Source organism: Magallana gigas, chromosome 10 (assembly GCF_963853765.1).
Source record: "Magallana gigas chromosome 10, xbMagGiga1.1, whole genome shotgun sequence".
Classification (NCBI taxonomy): domain Eukaryota; kingdom Metazoa; phylum Mollusca; class Bivalvia; order Ostreida; family Ostreidae; genus Magallana; species Magallana gigas.
In genome coordinates, this window is record NC_088862.1 from 2,569,205 (window position 1) to 2,576,173 (window position 6,969).

The 6,969-nt window shown below is 32.3% G+C and overlaps 1 non-coding gene across 1 annotated transcript; it reads left to right on the plus strand.

Moving 5' to 3' along the window:
* Positions 1 to 4,274: 4,274 nt before the first annotated feature.
* LOC105318811 (uncharacterized) lies at positions 4,275 to 6,036 on the plus strand. Its single transcript, XR_010710173.1, has 3 exons — positions 4,275 to 4,553; positions 4,808 to 4,924; positions 5,807 to 6,036. It is a non-coding gene; the product is annotated as an uncharacterized protein (transcript).
* Positions 6,037 to 6,969: the final 933 nt, after the last annotated feature.

A 6,969-nucleotide genomic window follows, 5' to 3' on the forward strand; every position in this document is an offset into this window, starting at 1 on the left:
TCCATGAATAACACGTATGTTTTGCACCTATATAGATTACCCAAAACAGGGTTAATTATCCAAGGTATGGTTAATGCGGTTAATTTTTTAGGGTATGGTTAATTAGGTTAATTATCCAAGGTATAGTTTTTGCGATCATGATGTTAAAACAAGTAATAAAAAAGAATCTCATCAGCAGACTTATTCCGTGTTTTTTCCCCTAAACAAGCTCGGTGGTCATGGACTCACGAAATAACGCTATACCATCTCAAATATTACCAAACCTACTGTTAATCCAGCAAATCATTTGATTCACTACCTGGAGTTCTTGCTTTCCACGCACTCTGTGGCATGAAAATTCAAAACATTTAAACGCGAATCAGAAATTTGATTGCTTCATGATTTAAATGCTTTTCACGTAAAACTATAAATACACTTTTGATTACGTGGAGGGTAGATATATTTACTGCTGTCTTGTATATGTAAATGACTACTTGTATTTTGCTGCAGGAAAAAGAACTAATGAACCAGGTCACATAGTATCAATCAGACATAACTCCTTTTCTGACACCCAGAAATCACGAGATAAACAGTTACTGGACGAAGTCAAATACAGGCACATTATTATCATCATTTTTTGGCGCTATTTATTCGTATGTTTTTGTGCCGTGAATATACTTGATATTTTCATGCTTCTTATAGATGAACCATTACTTATAAAATATGTTCAGTCCATATTCAGTTCATATTTTTTTTGTAAAAACTGTTATTTAAAAACAAATTAAAGATACCCAATATTGAAAGAAAAAGGAGACAATTTCACGATCTTTGGAATGCACAATTTACGAACCAAAATAACAGAATAACAGTATATGATTATAACTAGTGCTATCTTAAACTGATATAACTACAATATATCATTAAAAGATTCACTTCGGGTTCAGGAGGTAACCCTTCTAAAAAATAACTCAGTTTTCGTCCTTTAAATCGGACTTTCTTCATTTGTATGTCATACGTCGCTTCTTTGTTAAAGGAATGACTGATTCCGGATGATTATTCTGCCTGAATGTAATCATCCATCACGTGACCAGTCTACCGGCCTCTCTCTCTTGACCTATATTAAATTGACGAGCACAGTTTCTTGTATGTCTTGTATTGTGCAAAGAAGAAAAAAAAGGAAGTACAAATGTGAATAAAGTAACAGAAACATAGATACTTGCTTAATAACTACAAAACGGCTTTGTGTTACATTATTGTTTACGTGCGCTGCACCTCAGTGTCCCGAGGGGATGTACCGCAAATGGAAGAGTCAGGTAGATATTGTAGATGTCATCTGTCACCCCGAGCAATGAAGAATCGTGACTGAAGACGCAAGGTATCATAATACATTATATCGTTATTGCGACTTTAATATTCACCAAATACTTCCAACACTCAAGTATATTGTTTATAAAAAAGATAATGTGCATTACTATCTTAAAATATTTCATTTGAATTGAAATTTACACACTCTAACATTATGTGTAAGATGGTTTAAAACATTCTCCCATCTGCATATCTGATGCGTAACAGTATGCATATGAATATTCCAAATCTCTCTGAACTTTTTTGTGATCCCTTTCCTAAATCAGTTTGCACCCTCTGCTTATCGATGTTTGTAAGATCTATTTTTTTTTAACTTTAGAAATATTAGTTTCTTCACAAATCGATTTATTACATTCCATCTATACGATCACATAAATGTCAATCAACAACAGGTAAAGTTCATGATTTGATTAAAACAAAAAACAACAAAAATACCTCCCTCCTCCCTACCCTCTAAAAAAAAACTCAAGTCAGAATACAATAATCACGCTTTGTTGTAATATATTAGATAATGTAAATTAAACAATCGTGCTTTCATATAAAAAGGAAATAAAATTCAGATTTGGTACTGATCAGATAACCGGATGAATAACGATTTTACAAATTCATCTAGGGAAAAACAGGAAGGTCTGAAATATATTTCTTCCATTCTGCTTATTTGAATATGATATTGTTTTCTTAAGATAAGTCGGTTATTGTAAATGATTTTAGTTGAGTTGGAATAAAAAGCATGTTACTATATATAATCTGAGTGGCAAAAGTGAGATAATTTAGGTTTGATTCGAATTTAACCTCTCTGATCAACCTGTGTTGTATGCTGATTTTTCATTTACATCTCTTTTTTAAAGAGATTTTCTACCCATTGGCTTTTAACAAACCATATGTGTTTTACTTCTGTAATTTAGTTTTGCGAGGTTGAGATAGTAAATTTACCCAGAGTAAACATTACTGACAATTAATTCTATTTTATTAAATTTATTTCAATAGTGGTTGCATTTCAATATTAGTTGCAACACGCTGTCTATTTAAATTGAATTCTAAGTATCACAAGTATAAATCTTATAGACTGTTTAAATCATTGCTTGTTCTACCATCTTACAAGGTTTTCACAAGTGGGTGACTGTGTTTAAAAAAACATCTGATTATTGTTGACATGTTAAACAGTTGACTATACTATCAATAGCGATCGGTCGTACGTCGATCCTTATTGACAAGTCCGAACTTTAGAACAGAATCTGATTTGACGAAAACTAGTTCGGTATGACAATCCTCATTCTCATCATTTGCAATTGCTTACGTCGAAGCTACCTATTGACTGTGCTTTAATATAAGAAACTTATTTGGAACAATTGATTTTTTTCCCATCCGATTTGATAAAATGCTGTTCCAACTTTTTTTTTTTTTTTGTTTACAAATCATTTCATGAGCAATTTATTATCCGACTCTTCTTGAAATAAGACCTTACAATAAAATAAAACCTTTATTCTAAAAAGAGTGAATGTTGAATGTATTCAAAATAGTCTGTTTTCATACCATTAAGCGTTCAGGTTGTGGTAAAAGCTATATCAAACGGTAGGTTATTAAACGTTGATTTATAGCTCTCATTTAAGATTTAACTGTCAAAATATTTCTTAAATACAATTTCAGAATGTGTTAATCTATCCTTGATAACTTCTCATGTTAATGTTGAGTTATACAAACAAAAACTAAAAAATGCATGCAGAGTTTAAATTAAAACATAAAACATTTCATTTACCCAATCTGTTGTCTATAAAACATTTTAAAAGGCATGGTCACGATTTTGGTCAAATTCTATTTTTTCTGTTTTTATTATTTACAATGCTTTAGGAATGCATTTCTAACGATCAAATGAAATTTGAGAGTCAATCGTTGAGTTACAAGCAAGATACAGCGCTCACAATTCTTTGTCATATAAACAAGGCTCGTGCCCTTTATTTGTTTACTTAGATTAAACACACAATAAATAATCTTTTTTAAACTGATTTGTCTATCTTCTTACTCATTTTAAGCATAAATAAACAGTTTCTAATGTTTAACACATTCGTTTTAGGTCTTAAACTGGAATTTTCACTCCAACATTCAAAATGTAAACAAAAGCTTTGTTTACATAGCGAAGAATGATAAGCTCTGTAACTCGCTTATAACTGAACAAATGACACTCAAATTTTAGCTGCCTATTAAAAATGCCATACTGAGGCATTTTTAACATAACAATCGCAAAATAATTTTTGACAAAAATCGTGAGCATGCCCCTTTTAACTGTAAAATATTGGGATTGACATTAAAAAACGCTTTCTATTTTTTTGGAATAGGAAAAGTTTCAATTAAAAAAAAAGAAGAATCTTTTTAACATGATATTCTGAAGCCAATTATGCCGCCAATATGACAACTTACATCTGCAAAATATATTTGTTGAATATGCTTTAGCCATCAATGTTTGTCATTAAAACAGTTACGAATTTTGTTTTATTTGACTGCACACCAAAATCAAAAGATGCCTACAATTTCTGTTAAGCATTCCAAAAACACAAGTCATTGTAGTGATAGATTTCATAATGTCTTAATTTTCAAATTAACTAAACGCTTAATTATTGTGTTTTCTATGCATTTCCAGACACCAATTAAGATAGTTAAAAAGAAAATCCTCAAGGATTATCCGACGAATTGGTTCAAATTGAAATAAACAGTTCTGACCAAATAACACTACTGATCATTTGCAGTTTCAAAACTGGAAAAAGAGAAAATGGATCGAACTCCCCAACCAATAAAAAAACGAACAAAAACAAAAAGGTAACAAAAATGAAAGTATTAATTGATTAATCTATGCAGTGTGACTAGGTTAGAGTCATGTGATCTCTCCGGCTCCCTTTATAAGCTCCTGGATTGAACACCGTAGTGCTCTGTGCCGAGACAGTACCTTTACAAAGGTCGTGTGTTTCTTGTCGATATGTTGCCGCCCAAAACATGTTTGTTGCTTGTTGGTCTCTGTCTACTTTTCCGGTATTCGGTTTGTGATGGACCGAGAATCCGTACATGTAGCACTGACGCTGATTGCACCTACCTTGGAGATGCATTTTGCGATTCTACATCTCCAAAATCCTGCAAATGTGACTCAGGGTTTTACCCTTACATTGGTGACACTCCTGTTCCGGATGCAGGTTCCACAAGCCCGGACGTTAATTGCTTAGGTCAGTTAGAAAAAAATAACAAAAGAATATCAATAAAGCTTCAGATTTTTCATTCAAATTTTTCTTCGAACCTTTGATGATTTTGATTTAAAGCGCTAAAGCTTATCCTGACGTCTTCTATCTATCTATCTATCTATCTATCTATCTATCTATCTATCTATCTATCTATCTATCTATCTATCTATCTATCTATCTATCTATCTATCTATCTATCTATCTATCTATCTATCTATCTATCTATCTATTCCATTCAGATATCAGCGTATGCCGACCTGGACTTAACCAATGTAATTCCCGTGGCGAGTGTTATAGATATGGCGAGGTTTTCAGGTGCGTTTGCGATTATGGATACAGTGGAGATAATTGTGAAAGTAAGAAAGTCTTTTCTTTTCTTAATCGATAATGTTAGTTATTTGGCATATATCAGATTAATGAGGTAGGTTAACCTTGGGTATGAAAGGTTTATATGTTGTATACATGTGCATCACTTTAACCATTATTTAAAATGAAATACTTTTAATATAATTTTCATTAGAATACCTTTGAATAACACATTATTTAATATTTTGGGGTTATTAAGAAAAGCTCGTCGATAAAAAATCATTTTTTAAAACATCGAGTAAGTTTTTTATGAGGTGGCATAATGAATTAAATGAAGCAGAAGGCGAGTTGAATATCATACTTTGAGGGTAGGTTAATGATCGTTTTGACATAAAAAAGAACAATAATTATTTTATTTAATGATTCAGCGAGAAATTGATGAAGACATATTAAATTGAGTGTTATCAAGCGAAGTTTACAGTTTGAAACCATTGCCGAACAAACTGAAAACCCGATATTTCACTTGACGATATTTGTTTTGTCGAATGTAGAGAAAATTAAATGTTTTATTGACCTCCTAGGTCACGTGCAGGCAATTATAATGTTCTATTTTTTATACATAGTTAGATATGAGCCAATCAGAGTTAGGAATTAATGAAGCATTAATAATGTTTATATCCTCCACATAGCCCCATTTTTATGACAACATTAACATTCAGTTTGAATGGTAGTTGTCAATTATTGACTTATTTAACTAATCACCACCGGTGAGGGCGGAAAAAAAGAGATAAAATTCCTTTTCCTCGACAAGAATTGTTAAAGTTGTTAAAACGTTTTGCATCGTACATCTGAATAATGTCAACTTTAAAAATAAAGGATATTTAAATTCTTATGTCCTGATGTATGAGACCTGTTTTATAATCTTTTGTCAGTTGACTCCTTCGCTACCACCACCCCGAGGATGACCATTACAACCAAGTCACCACGCCGAGGGATCGGGAACTTTGTGCCCTTTCTGGCCATTCCTGGAGTGGGAATAATAATAATTATTATCATAATTATTATAATTTTCTTCCCAATGTCAACAATGGGACCTGTAAAGACCGGTTGATTTCGGCGGGTTACAGATATTCGCACATGAAGGAAATAAATAAAAACCATTAAAGCAATTTTTGTGTTGTTGACTTTGTTAGTTTTGAAATGTTGATGTCCAAAAAATCGGTCTTCTTTTTACAAAAAAAAACCCCAAACAAAACACACACACACACACACACACACACACACACACACACACACACACACACACACACACACACACACACACACACACACACACACACACACACACACACACACACACACACACACGCACGCACGCACGCACGCACGCACGCCCACTGGTGTCAAATTGCATAAAAAACTTAAAGCAAAATATCGATGGTCTTATAATACTTTACGTTTGGAGAAGATGGGTAGCTACTTTTGTACTCTGATCTCTGCTAAAAAGACATAAGACAAAAAGACTCATAATTGAAATACACATGCAGATGATATCTTTATATCATGAAGAATTTTAGTTCACCTCTGTTCGGGGCCCTTGATAAGTTGGTTGAACATTCTGCAAGACATATATCTTAAGTCTTCGTCTTTGAGAAAGAAGCATGTATAAATTTAAACTACTAGCAAACAATATTATGTTTTTATGATAGCTTCGAACGGGATGCTACTTTATCAAAAAAAAATCAAGAAGTTTTTATAAAATTGCAAAGCGTAGAATAATGATCTTTAAATAATTTGATTGATTTTTTCTTTCGGCAATTTCAATTTATTTCTAGACGTATTTTACTTAACATTAAGACAGGCTCGTTTATATGATCATAAAAAATCCAATTACATCAAACTCTCAACTCACAAAATCTTACCAAAATCAATAGCTTTCCCTACGACAAATTAAAATCTAGGCGTTTTGATATCATCGACAGTTGTTTCTTCAATAAAAATGTAAGTCGTAAAAAAGCTTACCTGTCATTGGAAATCTAAAATATTATTTTATTAATTAAAAACGATTCTTATCGCACACACAAGTACTCTGAAG